At 44.8% G+C, this 22,896-nt stretch overlaps 1 long non-coding RNA gene across 1 annotated transcript; it reads right to left on the reverse strand.

Moving 5' to 3' along the window:
• Positions 1-19,971: 19,971 nt before the first annotated feature.
• Positions 19,972-22,890, reverse strand: LOC130541871 (uncharacterized). The gene is made up of 2 exons (XR_008955946.1): positions 21,506-22,890; positions 19,972-21,261 (listed from the first exon to the last, which is right to left on the reverse strand). It is a non-coding gene; the product is annotated as an uncharacterized LOC130541871 (long non-coding RNA).
• Between the last annotated feature and the right edge of the window lie 6 nt (positions 22,891-22,896).

Consider the following 22,896-nt stretch of genomic DNA (forward strand, 5'->3'; position numbering starts at 1 on the left):
GTATTCTAAACAGCCAGTAAAAGTATTTATGCCCAAATGCAAGTAAAGCACTTACAAGCAAAATAAAAATACAAATTACAAAAGTTTACGTCAAAATATTCTGGGCCGATCAATTAGCTGTTTTCCCAGAATAAAAGGAGCAAGTCAACCATTTTCAGTTGTCCCAAACAAACCATCTGAGCTCGACTGGACTTTTATCCTAGGTTCACCCTTCTCTCTTCAGAACTCCAGACATCCCCGAGCCCTCGAGGCAGGGATTGGTGTATGTGTGATACACATATCTGTGTCCAAAGTCCATCTTACATCTTAGAAGCTACAGATATAAAACGTCAGTAATGGATGAAAAATTAGCAAAGGGAGCCTTATGGCAAAATGACTTTGCTTCAAACAAGGCTGAATGAGAGAGACAAAATAAGACTGGCTGAGGAGCCCGAAATGACACCTCGGGCTCTGCTCTGGTTGTACAAGGTCCTTTGGCACTAACGTCCATGCAAATATTTTACCACCTGCTAGGCCCGCCAAGGGCACAGAGAGGCCAATGAACAGCAAAACACAAAAGGAGTCTTTTTATCTTCTGCCATGCTGAAATCGAATATAGCCTCAAGTCTCCCTAGAAGAATCTAGTAAGACAGACCAGGAAGAGAGCAGCACAAGTCAAAGCAACATTTTTGGGAGACATGCAAAAACTCTAGGGCTTTTGTTTACATATTAACATTCACTGAGGTGGGTAAATATATTTTCTGATATATAAATATACTTTTGAGTCAGATAACTAGCAGAGGCATAACATGGGCTTTATAATCAGGAATCCCAGCTCTGCCACTTCCCGACCGGGTGCTCACAGACAAGTAGTTACGCTCGCTGGGCCTCAGTTTCTCATCTACAGGTAGAGGGTAGGAACACGACCTGCATCAGAGGTTGTGGGAAGATTTGATGGAACCATGATGACAATAAACAACCATACCACAGCTTTCTATCCTTTTATTAAGTTCCACACCCCATGTCCAACAACCTCCTAGACGTGTCCACTTGGATCTTGCCCTTTTCTCAAACTCAACACCCCTAACACCAAATTCACCTTCCCCTATCATTAGCCAGGATCTCCTCCTAACTCCTCTGGCCCTCTCCCTGACACTCCTGTTCTCCAAAATGCTACCGCCAATTATCAAATTACACGAATGTGTTTATTGCCACTCGGACTACAGTGGAAACGGTCGTCTCAATCCTTGCTGCTGGCAGGCTCATTGGGAGCAACACTTAGGAAAGAGCACAGTGAATCAAGTCAGAAACACGTTCAAACCCAGCAATTTGACTTCAATGGAATCTGTCCTAAGGAAATAACACAAAATATAGAAAAAGCTGCTTCCCAAGATGTTTTGAGTGGTATTATTCATATCAGAGAAAAAAGTACAAAAGAAAGAGAGAAAGGAAGGAAACAATTTAACAATCCAGGAAAGGGTAAGCTAACTTACGGTACACAATTTCGACAAATGTTTGCAGTTAATAAAAATGAGAAGAACATGCTAATAATAAAATAAGTTTAAATGGCAACATTTAAAATTGTAATTGAACTTGTCCCTACCTAAAGCAGCAGATGCTTTAAAGGAAATATACCAAAATGTTCCATTTTACTCTGTCAATATAGAGAGAGTATTTGTGAGAAACTGTTCTCTCTTCTGTGTCTCCAAATATTTGGCCCAAGCCCGATGTCACTTGATTTGCCTGGACTATGGCCTCTTATCCCAGATCTCTTCTGCTTCAGACTGATCACTCCTCGCCTGGCTTCTACAAACCTCTTTCATTATTTCACTTAGGCAACCACTAGCTCCTGCTGCATTGGTCCTTTGAAATCGCACCCCCCCTCCATTCATGGAGCATCTTAGTTCAGACCTTCGTCATTTGTCTCTTCCCTTGCTGCCAGCAGTGTCACCTGTCCCGTCACCCCCCAATCCAATTTCCTGGCCTTGCTAACAGGCAGGCAGCTCTCAAATCTTATCATTTGACCTACTAAGAGTTCTTCAAGCGGGCCCTCTCACCTGCAAGGTAAGATACAAGCTTCCAACTCGGACAAACGAGACCTTTTCTGATCTGGCCCCCAAACTGCCTCAGCTTCTGCCCGTCCGGCCACCACTCCTCTCCCCCCACCAAGATCCCCCAGTCCAACTCATTCTCCTGCCCCTACCCCTGGCCTACATAGCACTCTAGTCACGCATCTGACACTGTGAACACCCTCAGGGCAAGAATTCTCGCACTGGATCTCATGACCAACATCACCTTGTGACTCCCTCACTGGACTGGAGGAGGAGCAGCCTGGTGTTCCTCACCTTTCTACATCGTTGCCACGTGTATTTCCACTACCAGCTCCCATCTCCCCTTGCCCGAACTGTCTTCCTGCTGCCCCTCCCAAATTCTAACTTTGCTCTGTCCAGTGTGCAGCCACTAGCCACATACAGATACTGAGCTCTTAAAAAGCAGCTAGTTTGAAATGAGACGTGCTATAAGTGTACAAAACACACTGGATTTCAAAGACTTGGCATGAAAAACAGAACGTAAAATATATTAATATCCTGTATTGATTACCTGTTAATATGATACAGATTAGATCTGCAGGATTAAATAAAATGTATTAAAATTAATTTCACCTGTTTCTTTTTACTTTTTTAAATGGGGCTACTAAAAAATTGTAAGTTACACATGTGGCTCAGTAGTCTAGCCATCCTTCAGGGACCAGCACGAGTAAAACTCCTTCAAGACGCCCTTCTGTTTGTGCCATTCTTAATGATCTTTTTTGACCCCTTGAAACCCTATAATGGAGTCCAACATATAAGCCACTATCTAATTACATACCATACTATATGCTTACTATTACATCAATTCTTCTTGCTACATCAATACCATTTCTATATGGGGATTTGTAGTGGGTACCCAACTTTTAATTAAGCATGTAATCTTTGCTGGAGCAAGATAGCAATGCACAGAATTTTTTTTGGTTTCTGGTTTGTTTTATTTACTCATTTACTCTTCCATTGATGATTTCAACTATGCAGGGAGAAATGGAAGTCAGGGGACCTAATAGCTCTTTGTTCTACCTGTAATTAACACAATACATATAGGCCATTTAGTCCGTAGCTTGGCCCCATGTAAGGTCTGTCTGTGCCTCAGTCTCCCTCCTTGTCAAATAAAGTTAATAATTTCAGGCTAATCTACAATATGTAGCCAGATTAAAGTAGCTAAGCAAGTTCTAACTGGAGCCATTACCATGAATGTGTATCTCTCAGCCGATTGTCTTAAACACAGACTAATTTCTATAAAGAGAGAACAAATTCATAGCAATTATCAAAATATAAAGGGTGGTGTGGGAAAGTACCTATCAAAATTTGTCCTATCCTATTAATGATGCGATGCAAGCAATGGCAGAGGAAACTTTACATGCCTGCTGAAAGCTGAAGTAGTTTATACATTATACTTGGAATAACCTTTACAAGGTAGACATTACCATACCCATTTGACAGTGTAAAGAAACCGAGGTTCAAAGACAGGCTAAGTAACCAGCCAAAGTGATGCAGCCACAGGCTGCAAATCCAGATCAATGGTATCATCTTTGTATGTAAAAAAGAACATCTTTATTATCGCTTGAAGACGAAACAGGTGAAAAGCAAGAGTATTACATAAATATGCAAATAAAAATACAACAATAATGTCCATTCATTTCCTTCAAATAGTTTTCTTGATCTTGGCTAATTCCTGTCTTTCAGATCAGGAGGCCATTTTTTCTACATAGACTTTTAAGTAGCAAATAAATAGTGTATATTACATGTCAGGAACTAGGACCTTAACGAACTGTTTAAAGTCTTTACACCACAGTTGTTAGCGTTAGTTTACGTTAGACATGACTAGAATTCTTCAGACACATTGACAAAAACGTAGTCCCTACGGATAAAGATTGCAAAAATAAAGTACACTGGGTCATTCCACAAACAAATGCATCCACAAAAAACAACCTAATATCAAAGAACCTCTCTATGGTACAAAACTGAAGTCATAATGAGCTCAATGAAATTAAAAAAGAAAGTTCCTCAAAATAAGATACTGCACCTTAAAGTGAAACCACAATTACAGAGCCTTGAAAACGAACTACTTTCGCAGAATGGTAACAATGTACTGTGCATCTCTAAGAAGCCAAACTGATCTAGGTTTAATTGATTCTGCCTTTACAAAATGGAGCGAACTTAATCCTGCAGACCGAAGACAAAAGTTTGAATTCTCTAGCACAGAAAAAGTCCCAGAGCATCAAATGCTTTAAAATACTGTTCAACTTTCCTCTATCAAAAATGTCTCTGCAGTAGGTGTTAATCAGTCACTACTAAGAACTCTTGCACAACGCAACCTGTGTGTGCATGAGATTTTACTACAGGGAGGAGACGCTGCAGTTTACCAAGGACACCACACTTCACTTTCAAAAGTCTTGAAAACTAAAACTAATCCCTCTTAACAGTAAGTAATTAATTTACATTTCATTCCAAACTGAACAAGATAGTGTAAATCTCAAGGAATCCGAGACTGTGAATAACTTGGCAAAACCGTGTGTGTGTGTGTGTGTGTGTGTGTGTGTGTGTGTGTGTGTTTCCTCAGAGGTACTTCGCAGGGTACAAATAGAAATAATTGGCAACTTTCAATCTCATGAGCAAGATCTTTATTTAAAATTCTCACATATAAAATGAATTCTTTTATGTCATATTTCTTCAAGTGACAGACACATTAAGACTACGTGTCCTAAATCAGATGCTTTTTCCTCATTTTAAGAATAAAAAAGACATCTAGAAGAAACAAGGTGTCCTTTTCTCAGCCCCTCAAAACACTACAGACAGCACAGGTGTTTGGTCCTTCACAAAAGTTAAGGCTAAGTAGGGAAGAAAATAGAAAACAAAACACAGCCCAGCAAGGCAGAGATCACATGCAGCAGGTGACAGGAAGCCTTGTGGACACTTCACAGCCACAAGGATGAGCTTCATCTCAGGTCAACAGCGGTCCCCCCTGGGCTCCACAGAACCTCCACCCAGCAGTCCATAAAAACGAAAGAAGGCAAATAACTATCACTGCCATCCTGGCAATAAAGAAGCAGCCGCCTCCTTGAACCCAGGAAAGCCACCCCTTCCTCCGACAGGAGGAGCCCACGTCACACCAAGGACACGAAGAAACCCAAGCAGCCAGACCCAAAATAAAAATAAAAATAAAAAGAGGAGCATAGGAAGAGAGATGACAGCTAAATTAAATTTATCCTGGGAACGCTCCGAGGCTCAGTGTATTTGAAAACTCCGACTCAAAAGTAAAAATAAAATTTAAGGACAGGGGGCCCACAAAAGAGATGACAGTTCAATTAAGTCTGTTGTGGGAACACTTGGAGACTCAGTCACTTAGGGCGTCAGAGTCAAAAATTAAAGTTAAAAAACGAGAGGGGAGGTGACAGTTCAGTGTGTGTGTGTGCGTGTGTGGCCCAGGAGCACCTGGAGTGCAGGTTTGGTGGGGAGGGGAGAGTCAAGGCTTGGCCGGCCTCGAGGTGACCCGGTGTGAATCCGGGGTAAGTTTACACTCTGGGCGACAGGGCAAAGCCCCAGGGCCAGAGTGCCCACTGTCGTGGAACAATGCTGGGCCGGGAAAGTAGGGTCTCACGCCACCCCCACCGCACCCCACCCCCATACCGTCCGCATCCCAGGCCCGACCCTCGTCCGGCCCACGTCCGGGCAGGTGCCCCCGAGCCGGGCGCCCCAGAGCGCTCCTCACCCAGCGGCGCCCGCAGGTGCTTCAAGCGCGTCAGCACGTCCTTCTTGGGGTCCAGCACCTTCTGGGGGGGACTTCTTCACATCTCCGTGGCTCCTTCGGGAGAACATCCCGCTGCGGGGAACCCGGGACCCGCCGGCGGGGCAGGAGGCGCCTGCCCTGCGCTAATCACTACATACTGTCTGGGTTGGTGCGTGTGGCGCGCGGGCCACTCGCCGCCCCCCGCCGGGCTGCCGCCGCTGCCTCCGCCGCCGCTTCAACTTTGGCTCCAGGAAGGAGGGGCGGGCCGGGTACGGCGAGGGGCGGGGCAGGAAGGCGGTGTCGGCGCGGAAACTACGGCCCCGCCCCGCGGGGGGCGCCGGTCGGCCCTAAGAGCGCGGCGCACGCGCACGCGATTTGGATCCGCCTCGCGAGGGCGCGCCTGGAGCGCAGAGTCGGCACCGCGAATCACAAAGGAGCTTGGAGCATGAACACGCTGTACTACAAGTCCCAGGATGCACTGCGACAGAGCCCTCCAATCAGGGTGGTGTGTCTTAGGCACGATGGAAGTAAATGGGCTGGGTCTGAGCACGTCATTCCTCCTCAACTTGCTGTGTGCTGCACGGCCTTTAGGGAAATGTAGTTCTCCAGGGAGCGAGGCGCGGTGACTTACCTTTCCGGTGTCCCCCAAAGGCTGGATGGCCTCTGACCACTCCCCTCACCCCGCACCCCCACCCCCATCCCCACCCCCGGAGAGGCCCAGTGCTCCCAAAGCTTCACCCCTTGGTCCATTCTACCAACCGAGGTTCCTCTAGTATCACTTGAACAAGAACATCTCAGTAAGAAAATTTCAAGGCTTTTAAAATGAAAACTATTTTGCCTTTTGACTTCTAGATTCACACCAAGGAGGGAAGTCCCTTTGACCACACTAAAACCAGAGGTCCAATTTCACCCTAAAATAAATGGGTTTGGCGTCAGGAAGGACATCCCTAGACGCTGGGTGAGGAGTCCAGCCAGTCCCCTTGGTTTGTGGGGTCCAGCTTCACTTGGGGTATTCGAGTCCCTTGCTCCGAGGGCTCTTTAGGATCTTGTGTCTTGCTTTGCAGGAAGTGCATGTTCTCTGTGTTGTGCAAGGCTGCATAGCAATCCAGTAGCAGAACCAGAACCTGAGGGACCTGACTCTCAGACTGGTATGTTTTGTAAGGCTACGAGCCTGTAACCTGGAGCAAAGCTTTGAGATGGAAAATGGCCTGGAGATTCCTTACAAGAGATCTGTAGGATTATTTACTGGCATCTGGATCCTTTGATGCTCCAAATTTTGACAGCATTGGAGCGAGTACTTAAGCTGGCTGTTTAAAATCATATGCTTTCCATCCAATTGGGACAACACAACTTTTTCTCATTCAGGGGAATCTGTAAGTTGGGGGAAAAGCCAGAGATTTACATAGCTTTTTATTCTCATAACTAGCATAATATATGGCCTCTAGAAGCACTCACTTAAAGTTTGTTAAATAAAATGGAATGAAAGCTAAAATAGTCCTGTTTATCTCATCCAGGCAAGCAAAAACATATCTTCTAGTTGTTAGAGCCTCTCTATTTTTAGAGTTGTCAAATAGCATTGATAGAACCAGGATGTATTCATACAAAGGAATATTATTCAGCTCTAAAAAGGAATGGACTACTAATAAACCCAATAACATGGATGAATCTCGGATCTAGATATGGAAGCCCCACACTCAAGATGATGCCAGCCTGGGTCCCCAGATGACATCTCAAAAAGGGCCACAAACCCTCCAAAACTGTTGCAAGAGAGAACTAGCCTTTTCTTTTAAGGCATTTTGAGTGCCTTTGTCACAGTACTTAGCCTGTACCTGGTTGTACATAGTACGTCAGAGTATTCGCTGCCCCATCCCCTTAGAAGATATCTTTGATTGAAAAAAGTAGGACGCACTTGCCTTAGGGAATTCAAATTGTCTATCATACAGCAACCTGCCACTGGCATCGAACATTTATTGAGGACCTGCTATGTGCAAGGCATGAATCTAAAACTTGGAGATAAAAAGATGTATAAGATGCAGTCTCCTGTCCTCCAAGGCTTTCAATCTAGTTGAGGGGCAGAACAACTAAATAAATGAAGAGATAAAGGACAACATACAGTAAATATGTGACACTGTCAAAACTTGGTAGTATTAGAAACAGGTATCCGTGCATTAAATTAATCTCATCCATTACACCTAGCTTTTACTTACAGATGAAAATGTAGAACTCCGGGGTGCCTGGGTGGCTCAGTCAGTTAAGTGTCTGACTTTGGTTCAGGTCATGGTCCCGGGGTCCTTGCTTAGCAGAGAGCCTGCTTCTCCCTCTGCCTCTGCCTTCCCCCCGCTTGTGCTCTCTCTCTGTGTCTGTGTGCGTATCTCTCTCTTCAGTTTGGAAGGATTTGGGGTTTTTTCAGATTGACTAAAATATCTTGTGCCTGCACATTAATCCCAGTTGTGATAAATATTCTATTAATTCTAGTATATGGAAAAATTCAACGTCCAGCTGCAGATTCTCCTATCAGATGAGCTCACGGTGCCTGTGCTCAGGAGTCAGATCTCTTCGCGCGTCAGACATACTGCGCATCTTCATTTGAATGCTATTGCCCCCGAGAGCCAGCCCCTGGGCACCCCAGGGACACAGACTATTTTTATTGATCATTCGACTTTTGCATTCTTAGTTTCTTTAAAAAAACAAAAAGCTACGACCTAATAAATGCAATTTTTCTCTAATATCGGCTTTTACCCTGAAATGCTGAATTCATTCGATGTGTATGTCGTGCCCCTGAGAACCTGCACCTATCTAAAATCCCTAAGGAAGAAGGGACGCCCCTCTGTGAGAATGAAATGCCAAACTCAACACTTACGAAACAAGAAACCCAACGTCCTCGTTTTCCAGAGGATGTATTACTGTAGACACTGGAAATAGATTTTCTTCTCCTCCAAAAACATTTCCTAATAGTTTCTTTTCTTTCCAAATATCTGTCAAAGGAAGAGATCTAATACTTACCTTTGAACTTGACTATAAATCATTTTATATGAGAATTTCACTTCAGGACAGACTTGAAAAAGTTTTTGAAAATATACTAGCCATGTTGATATGTCTGATGGATGCGCGATAACAAAGCAATGCCTTAAGGGAAAAGAACCTAATCGTTTCTCTAAATTTAGTCGAGCAGATGTATTCACAGCTGTGCATTTCAACCACAATGTCATTTGCTTTGGATATATTTTCATGTTTTTAATCGTCAGAATAGTATTAATATTTCCATGGTGAATCGTGGAAACACGTCAACATTAGAAAAAATATAAGCCCATAAGTAAGTATCAGAAGAACTTTTATAAATTAAAAAAAAACCATATATTTGAATGATAATGTTGGAAAAATCAGGAATCATGGAAACTATGTAAACAGTAAATACAACTTGAATAGACGGATGATGTACAAAGGCTAGAGAGAGATGAAGTTTCATAGGTGAGAAACCTGTGAAAATGTGCTCATTACCTCACCTCTTCCCCCAATACACAAAAGGCCACCATTAGGTTTAATATTAGATGAGATTTACTCCCTAACTTAGAACCAGGTGCTAGATTTTCTAAAAATGAATGTAGATTATAGAATGTCAACAAAAACTATTCATTCAAAATGGAGAAACCCATCACACAGTTTTACTTATACATTCCTATAATTTTCAGAAAAATGAATCTCAAAATAATTCTTAGAGAACAATAATGCCTATTAACCACAAAACAAGAATACAATTTTTTTTTTTTTTTGCTAATCTACATGTAAACATATGTCCTAAATGGAGAAAGCTTTTACCTGATGTCTCAGACAGCATTTTCAGTTTTAAGCAACAAAAATTGACTGGCTTTTTAGGTAAAGATGATTCATCCAAAGAATACCAGGCTCCCAAAATCAATGGGAGTTTGGAGATCCAGGCTTGGAAAATAACTAGAAAATTAGATACCAAGGCAGCTCTGGGAGGCCTGGACAAGTCATAGAGCAGAGCACATGGGTCAGCATACCAAGGCTTCCGTGACAAGGAAAGACCTCCCACCGTCCTGCTCATCTTCAAACTCAAAGTCTCAAGAACGTCCGGTTGGCTAAGCCTTAGCTGGGTGCCTAGCGCATGTGTCCACCCACCTGGCTGCCCTGGGTCAGAAAATCTGAGGTGCTATCTCTCTAGCTAAGCCGCTTGTATACCAAGACTATAAAGATAGGACATACCCCCAAAGCACAATGGAGCGTATTATTGGAGGAAGGGATTTTGGATGCTGAGCAGCTAAAATAACAACAACAGTAAAGAGTGAACCATAACAAAAACAAGAACAAAGTGAATCATAAGCGATGATTTGTTTGACATAAATTAACATATGCCCTGGAATATGAAAATGATTTATAATTAAGATCTGTACTTTAGTACAAGATGGAAGACACAGTTTACTGCTGTCAGTAAATCTTTAAGGAAGACTTACATTTGATAGTTTTTTCCCCAAATTTTAACTGGGAAACCACTGATGTCACTTAAGATATAGGATATGTGTGAATTATGCAATTACTAAAATCATCATAGTGACTAATTGCAAAGAATTGAATCATGTTGTTTCTGTGTAGTCAAAACATTTGAAGAATTCAAATGCCACAGGGAACATTACTAAGTACCTCCTTTTATATTATCCTTTTTACTATGTTTTTATTATCCTTCTTTTCTCTGAATTGAAGAACCCCTCCATTAGCCACACTTTTATCATGTTTTAAAGTCCTTTTTGGTAATCTTTTTGATCCAATCAATAGACTTAACTGAGTCCCTACTCTGTGCTAGTTTATACACAGCAATGAAGTTACAAATAGAATGAGGATACAGTCTCAATCCCCAGAGTAGTCATAGTCTAGCTGAGAAGCCAGATGTAGCCCCGACCTCAGAGAGCTCACAGTCTAATGTGGGAGATGGACACCTAACTAGATAATAATAAGTAATAAGAGCAATGCATGCAGGACATTTTGGGAGATACCAGGAGGACTGGGCACTAGAGATGAGGGGAGTATCAGAGAAGGCTTCCTGGAGGAGGTGACACCTGAACTGGAGAAAGGAGATGAGCACACCACAGGCGGGGCAAGGGGGAAAATGCAATGGGCTGTGTGAAGATCACCAGAAGCATTCTGGTGTGGTTTTGTGTGGTTGCCACCCAAGTTTGTGCTTGTGGTTGTACTCGGCATAATGTAGGGGTTGCAATAATGGGTGTATGTTCCTGTAGCCTTATAAAAACAGAGGGCCAAATGAGAGTAAAAGGTGATGATGCCAAAGCTGGAAGAGACAAGTGAATTTCTTTTGACTCTGTAGAAGCAGGATGGGAAGACAGCAAAAGCAAAGGCTCTGAATCTCAGTCCTTCCCCCTTACTAGCTGTGTAATCTGAAATGGGTTGACTCAGTTCTCCAAGCCTCAGTTTTCTTCATCTATAAAATGGAGAGAAACTCACGTTGGGCTATTTATTCTAAGGAGTAAATGAGTATAAAAAGAACTGAACACAATGCTTGGTACAAAAATGTTGTTCAATGATGATTATTATTTTTTTCTTTTCTCCTCTACTCCGAGAAAATACAAACAAGGCAATTCTGCTTGCTAAGATTGTGCACACTTGATTTCTAAATGTGTTGAATAGGAGAGGTTTACTCAGCTGTGGTTTCTCGTGGTTTTACATAATCGAATCTGAACACCATCAAAACAGGTCGAAGTAATATCCCAGAACCCTTTATTTCACACATTTGTTACAAGTACTCCTCGGGAAGGAGGGGCATATTCACTGATGCCGCCATCATACCAGGTGAAATATTGCTCTTTTCCCGGTGGTCAATGATACCGGATTAGGAATGCGGGCTAAGGGAAAGGACATAATGTGTGACTCAGCAGTTTGTTTCGGGGCATATTTTACTTCCTCTGATTCCTGTAAGACCAAAGCCATGAATACTTTATGGGTCTTCTCAAAAGTTATAGTCATAATTCAGATGATTATAAATCAGATTATAATAAATCAAATTAATAATTTCGCTATAACAGTCACAAAACAACAAAGTAACGCCTTGCAGTGTGAAAGGTTTGGTTTAAATAATCTATCCAAAAGATGCCAATTGACATTTTTCTCCGTCACTTAAATATTCATTTTAACAATCAAAATAATAAGCCCCCTTTTTTTTTGAGCCTTTTCACAATCTGAGGCTTTTCTCATTCATTCATTTATTTACAAAGCATTTGCTGAGTTTCTTTCTGATGGGCATTTATTCACTGAATAGATAGAGATTAAAAAAAAAAAAAGGACAAGATCCCTGTTCCTGAGGTGCTCACTATCTGGTTGGGTAAACTCTCCAAAGATGACAGCTTACAAAATAAATATCAAGCTGTTTTTATTTTTAACTTTCAGAAAGTATTAAGAGAAGCCCCTCATTTACTTTACCTTTGTATAATTCTGCCCTGCTCCACCTCAGCCCTGGGTGGGATATTGCCTACTATAGCTGTAGGCGAAATAATTTCACCTAATTGTCGAGTGTCATCAGCAAGGAAATCCTGGAGTCATAGAACGTGTTGAGAGTAAAATGTGACTGACAGGTGTATTCCCTCATTATAAAAAGGAAAAATAAGAACCAAAGTTGGTTAGTGGTTGGTTGTCCCCAGACCTGGGGATGGAAACATTTACCTGAATCCAACATGTGCTGGTGGCATTAGGGGGGCTGGACAATGCCATCTCCTCCCAGTACCATATTGCAAAGCAATTTTGTGCACCTTCTCCCATTCAATCCTCAGCACAGCCCGTGAAGCTGGGGTTCTCATCCCCATTTCATCTAGACTAAGAGAAGTTGTGTGGCTGGCCCAAGGTCATCCAGCTCACAAGAAGCAGGTCAAAAGGACGAATCAGAAGGACTTAGATCAGCAGAGCATAAGAAGTAAATAAATGACCTGGTTGGTCTCCTGGCAGCTGGAGATCAAGATAGACCAGTTCAAAAAGAGTGGGAAAGACTCATGAAGGAGAATGCAAAGGCTTGCCCGGGAACTAAAACTTACCAAGACTTTACTGCCTTTAGAACCAGAGGCTAATTTAGAGTTTATCCAGGCAAACTTCAGAGTCAGGTCACTTTTCCAAATCTCTAAAGTTAATTAATAGTCAAGCTAGGTAAGAAGTTCAGGTGTCTTGATTCCTGGGCCAATGTTCACCTTAACCACATTATTTGCTGGCTAGAAAGGTCAGTGGAAGCTCAATTTTTAGTAAAAGCTGGAAGGAGAGTGGGCTAATCTTTCACAATGGTCGTTCTCAACGAACCACAATCCCAGTGTTTATACCCCTGTATTTTTTGTTTCCCCTTGAATCTGAGCTGATTCTGGAATCTTCTTTAACCAATCGAACATAGAGGAAGTGACAGGGTCCCAGTGTCCATTCTAAGCCTTAAAAACGCCTGCTGGCTTTCATTTTTGCACACTGGAAGAAGCCAGTCACCATGTAAGAAGTTTGACTATTTGGAGATTGCCACCCTGTGAGATGTCTAATCTAGCCACGTGGAGCAACCACCTAGAAAGGAACTGAAGCTCCTGGCTAACAGCCTCAGCTGAGCTTCAAGCCAATAGTTAACACCAACTTCCCAGCCCTGAGAGCGGGGCCATCTTGCAAGGACACCCTTGAGCCCTAGTCAAACCTATCAGCCATGTAGAGCAGAGAGGAACTGTCTTAGCCAAGCCTTACCCAAATTACAGGATTGTGAACGGTTAAACGGAAAGGTGTTGGAGTGTACCACTAAGTTTGGAGATGATTTGTCACATACCAATAAGTAGCTGAAACAGAGAAGGTGTGTGCTGATGGCCCCAAGGATCTGGAACTAACAAATCCTGAAGACTTATCTCCTCAGCTGGACAAAGCCACACACTGCATCCACTGGCTTATCTCTAACATCCTTCGGTTCTAAAATTCTTTGAGCTTGTGACTCTCTGTGGCTCATCCCTGTGACTCTAAACAAGCCTTGTGTCTACATGATAAAGAGATTTTTGCCCCCACCCCGAAGATGACTGGCCTGACAGGGATTGTTTTTCTCACCAAGGATTAGAAATGTAGGTGACAAGAAGGGGGGGAGAATGGTCTTCCAGAGGTCGAGGCAGACAGAAGAAGAAGCTCCAAGGGTTTGGGTGCTGGCAACAAGGAAAGAAAATTCCGAGTTTGTCTCCACAAAGGACATCGGGAGGTATTTACAGATTAATTAAGCGAATATCCATAGGAAAAGCACCAAGGAGCCTGAGATACGCAAGTCAACAGAAATTGACTCGAGACATTAACTTTTGATTCATTCCATATTACAGGAAGCACTGTAAAATGTACTGGACTTGTAACTAGTTCCTTGCAGCTGGTGAGCAGGCAGGAGCATAGATGGAGCTCCAGAAGAGTCAGGAAGAGGGCATATCATTTATCTATATCACCACAGTGTTGCGTGGCAACCTACCACAGAACTTCAGTGGCCTACGACAATAAACATTTATTCAGCTCACAGGCCTATGGGGTTCATCCAATCTGGGTCAGGCTTAGCTGCTCTTGGCTGAGATCCCTTATCTTGGCTGATCTGGTGTCGCTGATCTAGGGTGGCCTTTCCTGGGACAACTGAGGTAACTCTGCTCTGGTCCATATTTTCCTCATCCTTTTCCTGGGACCAGGGACTAGCCTGGACATGTCCTTCTACTGGTGATGACACAGGGCAGAAGTGAGCAAAATCAATCGCACAAGCCGTTTTAAGCACTTTTAAGCCTGCCTGTCATGTTTGCCATTATCCTATTGGCCAAAGCAACTCACAAGGCTAAGCCAAGAGTGAGAGGAGGAGGGCAAAAGGAATAGATACAGAGAAGGGTTAAGAATTATGACCATTAATCAATCTACCATGGAAGTTATTTTGTAAATATCAACCTTCACAATGGAAAAGGGAGCCTTTTGAAGGAGCTCTCAGGTCTGAGGCGGCAGCATTATTAACCCCTGGGTCACTGAAGCAGAGGAAGCCTGCCTCTTCAACAAGGAGTGACTGCTGCTAGGCATGATCCTCAGTCCTTTTGCAACGTGGTTGTGAGTACGCTATGACGGCGCACACGCAAGTTCTGTCTCTCCCCAACACCCGCTTTATTCAGTCATAAAGCAAGGTGACTATAATGATAAAGCGGGCTCAAGATTCCAAACTAATGACATTTCATGGAGAGGGCCACGCTGACACTTCTGGACAACCTGCGCCTCGTCTCCTCCTTCCACGCCCACAACCGCACGACCCCGCAGAATCTGGCCATGTGGTTCGGTCCTGTGCTGCTGCCTGCGCGCCAGGCTCCCGCCAGGCCCCGATCCGCAGCGCGGCCCGGGCCTCACCAACGCAGTGGACTTCAAGCGCCACATCCAGGTGCTGCACTACCTGCCGCAGGCCTGGCCAGATCCCCGCAGGCCCCCGGAGCCTCCGGACCTCGCCCCATGCCTGCGGCCCAAAGGGCAGGCGCCGCTGCACTTGCCGTTCGCCGCCCCGAAGTGGTGGGTCGGCCCCGCGGCCGGGGCGGCCCCGAGAGCCCCCGAACAACCGCTAAGTGGGTGACTAGAGCGTCTGGGGACTGGACATCCTGCCGCGCAGGCAGGACTTTCTGTCCAGGCCGGACTACGACCACGTGACGGGCAGCTACAGCGAGGGTGAGGACGAGGAGGTGGGCGAGCCAGCGGGCGCCGTGGACTTCAACGACGACTTCGAGGTGCCCTTCAACCCGCACCTGAACCTCAAAGACTTCGACACCCTCATCCTGGACCTGGAGCGAGAGCTCTCCAAGCAGATCAATGTGCCTCTGAGCCGGGTGGGGCGAGACCGCGGTCATGAAGGGCTGGGCTCCAGGATGCTGAGGGCGAGCCCCGGCGACGGAGGGGACCAGAGTGGACCAGAGCGGTCGCCAAGGCCACCGTCCCGGTTGCTGGAGAGTTGCCTAGTGACCAGGCAGCCCATTGCTGAGAATCATTCCTCCTTTCCAGTGCTCAGTGGTGGGGCACTGGCTGCAAAGGCTAGGGACTGGGGACTTTTGGGACCAGCTGTTGGGGCCATCTTTTCTGAGTACCAAGGGCTTCTCCCCATGCAGCTAAAAGGCACTTCTCCCGCTTGCTGGGCTGGCCTCTCTTGCCCCCTCCTTCTTGGCCAGGGAAAAACCAGTTACTGTGAGCATCACCCCGGGATGGTGAGACACCGCCCCCCTTCCTGCCCCCTCCCCTGCCCCAGGCAGTCCTCTTGCTGCTGCCAACCAAATCAGTATTAGCTTTAAGCACAGCACTCTGCTTCTCCCTCCCCTGGAGGGTCCAAGAATATTTGAGGCAGGGTGGGGGAAAGCCCCTATCCTGGGCTCTGGCTGGATAAGGGCAGCCCAGGGCCTTTAGAAAAATGGCTGGTTTCCCCACCCTCTCTTCCAGGGAAAACCCCAATTGCCTCAAACCAGGAAATGGAGATAGCAGAGTCTGGCCCTTCCCCTCCCCAGTTCTTCCTCCACATCCCTGAAGAAACTGAGCACTTACAAGACCTCCCTTTCGGGGCCCCACCTGAAATGTCAGGCTGGGAGCACTTTTGGTATGGAACATATTTATTGCCTCCGTGTGTGTGTGTCTGTGTGTGAGGACTAGTGTGCATGAACAGGTCTGGAGCAGGCGTACGGGGCTCTTTCAGGGACCTCTGATGGGGAAAGAATTTGCAATGGCTAGGCACCCTGAAATCCCCAGTAATGGAGCCTCAGTGGGCCCCAGAGTTCCAGTGGGAGAGTAGGTCCCCTCCTGTCTCCCCCTTTTCCCTCACTTCCATCTTTGTGGACAATAAATCAGTACACACACACAAAAAGAATTATGACCATTAATCTACCATGGAAGTTATTTTGTAAATATCAACCTTGACAATGGAAAAGGGAGCCTTTTGAAGGAGCTCTCGGGTCTGATGAGGCAGCATTATTAAGCCCTGGGTCACTGAAGCAGAGGAAGCCTGCCTCTTCAACAAGGAGTGACTGCTGCTAGGCATGATCCTCAGTCCTTTTGCAACGTGGTTGTGAGCACGCTATGACGGCGCACACGCAAGTTCTGTCTCTCCCCAATGCCCGCTTCATTCCGTCATAAAGCAAGGTGACAATAATGATAAAGCGGGCTCAAGATTCCAAACTAATGACATTTCATTACATGTTAACTTGGCGTCTTACACGTCACACAAAGCAAAGCATAAGACAAGTTGCACAACAAACAAGACAGAACAGGGGAACTGGAAGTTAACGAACCAAACACGAAGTCAGTTCTGTGAGTTAAGGCCTCGGACTGGCGCGGGTCAGCTCTTGGCACGTGCTGCTTATTATGTTCAGGTAGTGGAAGATCTGTGATGTTCGGAGATCCATCGGGCGGAGCATTTGGGCGCAGCTGCCTTTGTGATGTGGTCAGATATGAAAGGGTCAGCATCTAGATAGTTTGCTGCAAAAATCCTCCGTTTTTAGGATTTAATGAGTCTTGGGCCTTTGCAGATGTCCTCTGGTTCTGCTGGGTGTCAGTTCTAGCTGTTGCCAGTTTTGGCAATATCTTGACAATATCTGGTCTTAGCTGCAATGCCCTTGGTTGCTGGCATCACTGCCTGAAATAAGGTATTGCTCAACATGAGTGACTCCATCTTGCTCTCCACAAACTTTAAAGGAATTCGTATTTCCACCTGGTTATTCTCATGACTACCCTTTGGTGACCACCCTTCAATGTCCCCTGCCTTTTTGAAAACACATAGAGACCACTGGACTTTGGAGTCTGGGGAAGGAGGCTGTCCTGAGGGGTAGGGAATAAAAGTGCTGATGGTGGTACTAGTGGCTTTTCCAAGTCTCTGTTACAAGACCCAGGTGTATTTTTAGGAAGGAATTGCTGGGATGAGAACAGTAGAATAGACTTAGCTATAGTACACTTTCCCTACTACAAAGTAAGAGGGACTTGGATGATTGATTAAAAGGCAAGTAAGATAGTAGGATATGGCCAGTGTTTATCTAGGACTTCCAAGGTGGAGGTGGGGAGACAGTGCACCTGTCGTAAGTCTAATGGTGACCAAGGGGAAAACTGTTGGAAGGTACAGCGTATCATTTAAGAACTACCAATTCCCAATGCTCTGACTGTGCCTGACTTTTTATAAAGTCTGTTATGAATTGGGTTGTTTCGTATGGGCTAGCTACTCAGAGCCTGAAAACCACAAGCAGACATGATAACACTGAGTTTCTGGACCTGAATAGCCAAACTCCAGAGACCAAACTCGTGGTGATCCCACTGATAAACTCAGATTTTAGCAGTCCTCCCCTGTGAACATTTCTTTAGCTATAAAAGCTACATTTGATGAGTTCCTGATGAGAGAGTCCCCACCTTCTAGAAACCTTGACCCCTGGAAATGTGTCCAATATCCCCATGCAAAGGAATTTTTCCAATAAAAGTGTGGCATTCAATGCAATATTTGTAGGGTGTGTATGATTCTTGCTTTGGAAAGTGAACGCTTAGGAAACAGTAGCTTGTATTTAACTGGCTCTGGGAGACGAGAGGAGAAGTTGGAACTTGGTTGGAAAATACTGGCAAATATAAGACTTCCTCTGGTAATCTTCACTCAAGAGCGGAGCAGATGTTCTAGGTGCTCTACCCAACTGCCCCTGCACTTACCTCTACACCCGAAGGCCACTTCCTGTGAAACACTGTGACTCTCTGCCTGAAAGCCTTTTTTTCATCATGGGAGCATATTTCATCCATGCCATGGACATGCCAGAGAGCTGTTGCTTTCAGAAGCACCCGTGACAGACCAACAGTTGATGGATAAAGATCCCAGTTCCCTCACCTTTGGAGTAGAATAACTCTGAAGAATGTACTGGTTCCCTGCTTGATAATGCACCCTATTGGGTTACCTAACCCGCCCTGTCTCACTTCCCCACTCCCCTGCCTATGTTTCCTGGGATACTCCCCCCACCCCGCCACCAAATCAACTACTTGCTCTCAGATCTGTGTTTCATCCCAAGCTAGCACACAGCCTCATAAGAGAAACAGTCAAAATAATGAGCTAAGGTTTTAGCAGAATAATACCTAGGGTTTGCACAGTTGATCTTTGCCAATGTTGAATTCAGCAAACTAGGAACTGTTATGAAAAGCTAAATGGAAGTGAATTAAGTTCATGAGATTCAAGCAAGACAAACCCTCGGGCTCCTAAGTAGGCGACAGGTAGACAGACAGGCAGTTGGAGGGAAGGATGGCTCCAGCCATCTATGGGACCTGTAAGTTGAGACCTTAGCCTGGGGGCCAGAGGCAGGCAAATTGCAAAGCTGAGGAAAGACAGTCCCTACTCTTTACCATGTAACGTGCCTGTCTGTGCCTCACCCCAACGTATGTGTGTGTATATGTATGCACACAGAGGATCTCTACGACATGTATATGTGAGTGGGCTTGTTGGGTGGAAGACACCAAATCCACAATGGTGGTCCCCTCTGGTGGTGGGCATAGTGACAGCAAGTTCCTTGGAAGGAACGCAATTGTTCAATGGGCATTTGTCTCATCATTGCTATGTCTTTGTGCGTCCAAAATACATTGTTCATATTTTAAAATATATGAATCTACTCTGGCTTTGAATCAGCCAAGAAACACCATTTTCTGTCTTCACTTTGTTGTCATGATGTGTTAAAATTTTCTCTCAAACACACTATCATTACTCTTGGATCCAAGAAACATGCACTAAAGAATCAGTCCCGTGCAAAGTCTGCAAAACAAAATTATTTAATCTGTGGCTGACAAAAGTTTTCTCTAGGTTTTTTCTCTGTCTCCCAACTTCTTAAAAGGTCCATTTCCAGAATATCAACTTAAGTAAACAGTCCTCACTTGTCGGGGAATTCCAGGATATGCTTCATGCACTGGGCACTGAAACCAAGCAGCTTTGTGAGAAAAGTGATCTAGGTCATTTCAGGCTTTCATCCTTTGTGATTTCAAGTCAATAAAAACAGTTGGCCAGGACGGTGACTCAGGATTTGGCTTGCTCTGTCTTACTTGATTAGAATAATAGCAGGTTGATTTGGCTTATTTCATTCCTTTTCACTTCTTTATTCTTGCTCAGAATTAGATAAAGTGGCTATTATTCCTCTCCCACCTCTAATCAGTTAACTCTGAGCAAAAAAATTATTTTTGCCAAATTGATGTGATCGCACACAAGGTTTCCAAATTAAATAACCCTGGCTTTTCCTCACTTCCTCACCAAAAATTCCATCCATGAAGGTATATTTCAAAAATAGAAAGTGAGCACAATGACCATGTGAGTTTCCGTTAGGAGGAATCGGGGCTATGATTCAGCTGTTTGGCGGACACTGATTACCTAATCAAGGCAACGCCTGCTGCTGTTTAGAGGTGATACCCTGAAGAATGAAATCTTCCCCTTTCTGAGTGTCCCCTCAGTTCAGAGATTTCAAAGTATTTTTAAAATATTAATGAGATCTGAAGGCATGTCTATACTAGCAGATATCAGGCCGTCAATAGTTTATCTTACTCACCCAAAAGAAATAATACTTTAAAAATACAAATAGCTCAGATTCATTAAGCACATAATATGTATGAAGCACTAAGTGTGTGTGTGTATGTGTGTGTATGTGTGTGTGCTTTCATTATCTCGTTTAATCCACACAGTATTGTTAGGAGGTAGAGATTACTAGTATCCCTATTGTACAGATGAGGGGGCTGAGGTAAGTAACTTGCCTAAAGTTGCACAGCTACTAAGTATTAGACTGGTTTTTGACCCCAACCGGTCTGGTTCTTCACTTTACCTTTTTGATTCCTTTGCCATTCTGAGGCTCAGAGTGGGCAGGTAACTTGCAAATGGTCACACAGCTATGGAATGGTAGAGCCAAGGTTTTTAACTCAGATCATTTTGTGAAGCCAGAGACGTTAATGATTGCTTTTCTCGGGGGAAATAGAAGTCCTTAATCAAGGTCCTTCTGTAGATTATGGGCAGTGCATGCAAGAATCCCATTTCTCCTAGTTACCAAGCTTCTTCTGAAGTGTTAGCTAACAGTTGCAAATGACTTATGGGGCAAGGATTTTATATATTTAAAGGCTCTGCCTCTGACGCAGACGCAGGGACCATCTGAAGATCAAGTAAGTTAGAAAAAGGAGGTAAGATATGTCCTTTTGCGCCCAAAGAAAAAGACAAAATTATCAGTTGTCCTTGTGTGGCTTGGAATTAGAAATGATACAGACTTTTTTCTTTTTTTTTTTAAAGATTTATTTATTTATTTATTAGACAGAGAGACAGCCAGCGAGAGAGGGAACACAAGCAGGGGAGTGGGAGAGGAAGAAGCAGGCTCCTAGTGGAGGAGCCTGATGTGGGGCTCGATCTTGAAACGACAGGATCACGCCCTGAGCTGAAGGCAAACGCTTAACAACTGCGCCACCCAGGCACCCCTGATCCAGACTTTTCTACTTTAGAGCAAAGAGACAAGAAAAGCTAAGTGAGAAGCCACTGGAACAGACGCTGTAAATAAAATGCTTTAAGAACCTAGGTTCCAATGGTACTTTTTCTCTAGCAAAATCACCAGTCTCTTAACATGACCAAGTGTGATTCATAGCAGTGAAGGCATCCTGGGTGAAATCCCAGCATGGGGCAACAGATAGGAGATGGGCCAGTGGGGAGGTGTCAAGGTAACACGGTTTAGGGTGGACTTACCCTCTTTTGGGGCCTTGCAAGCGCCAACCTGCACAGGACCGAAATTGCATCATTTTTCCAAGTCAGACTCTTGAGTGCAGGTAAAGGGCAGTTTCCCTGAAGCACTCAGCCTGAGGTCACCAGGAGTAGACAGAGCAGAGGTGGAGAGAGAGCCGAGCCAGGTCTGGAGAGTGCTCTGTGGGGGTGTTAACACAAAGGCACTGCCAGCATCTTGGGTTCATCCCAAATGGGCCTGTGAAGAAGAGGCCAGGGGAGCGGGGGAGAGAGGGCGCTGGAGACAAGAAAGGGTCCACGGCCCACCAGGTAGGCTGCATCTCCGGGGATGCTTCCTTCTGCTCATGAGGAGCTTCTGGGCAGTAAAGCCATAGATGCCTGTAGAGTCCTGCATGTTTGTCATACCCTAACCCCTCAGAGGCTTTTCGCTGCACTCTCTCCCTCATCTGCCCCACTTAGGTCCATACTGGTTTTCTTTCCCTAGAATGTTCCCACCTCATGGTTTTACCCTTGCTGTCATCTTGGGAGAAAGGCAGTCCTTGCTCTGCACACAGCTGCCTTCTGCTGTCCCACCTCCTCTTTAGCATCACCACCTTGGGGGGCCTTCCCAGGTCCCCCAAACTAAAGGAGTGCCTGGCCCTCCTGCACACCAGAATGATCTTGTTCAAGTGCAAGTATGTGCAGACAGCTCTCCATAACAAAAGCACCTCTGGTAGCGTGAGTTCCGCGGTGGCCAGGGTGTCGTTTTATTTACTGCTGTCAAGAGTGGCTGGAGTATAACGGACACTAGCAGATGTGTGTTGGACGAACTCCATCTGCCTGTTTCAGGCAGACAAGACTGTCCTCTTTATGGTTTGTCGTGCTCTTCTGTGGTATATTTATCGTGTCCACGCTCTCTGATGAGCATCTATTTGAGAAACCAGATCTTGACATGTGGGTCTTCCTGTCTGTGATATTATGGGAGTCACGCTGGGCCCCTGAGTTTTGTGTGCCGTGAATATGAAAAAAACATCTGATCTCTGAAAGAACGCAGATTGCAACAGTAAAAAGGATGGATAAATTGCCCATTGATACCACGGAGCACTACTCAGCAATAAAGAGGAAAGAACTTCTGGTTCATGCAAGGACATGGGTGAACCTCAGAAACCTTCTGTTGAGTGAAAGCAGCCAGACACAAAAGAATACATATTCTACGATTCCATTTATACAAAGTTCTAGAACAGGGAAAACCGATTTCTAGTTACAGAAATCACAGCTTGGTTCTGCATGCAGGGCGTGAAGACTGTCTCGAAAAGTGTGAGACCTCTCCCAGGTGAAACGGAAAGATTCTGCATTGTTCTGAGCAGTTGTTACACAGGTGCACACATGTGTCACAGATCCTTGACCTGGATATAAGA

This window comes from Ursus arctos, unplaced genomic scaffold (genome assembly GCF_023065955.2).
Source record: "Ursus arctos isolate Adak ecotype North America unplaced genomic scaffold, UrsArc2.0 scaffold_261, whole genome shotgun sequence".
NCBI lineage: Eukaryota > Metazoa > Chordata > Mammalia > Carnivora > Ursidae > Ursus > Ursus arctos.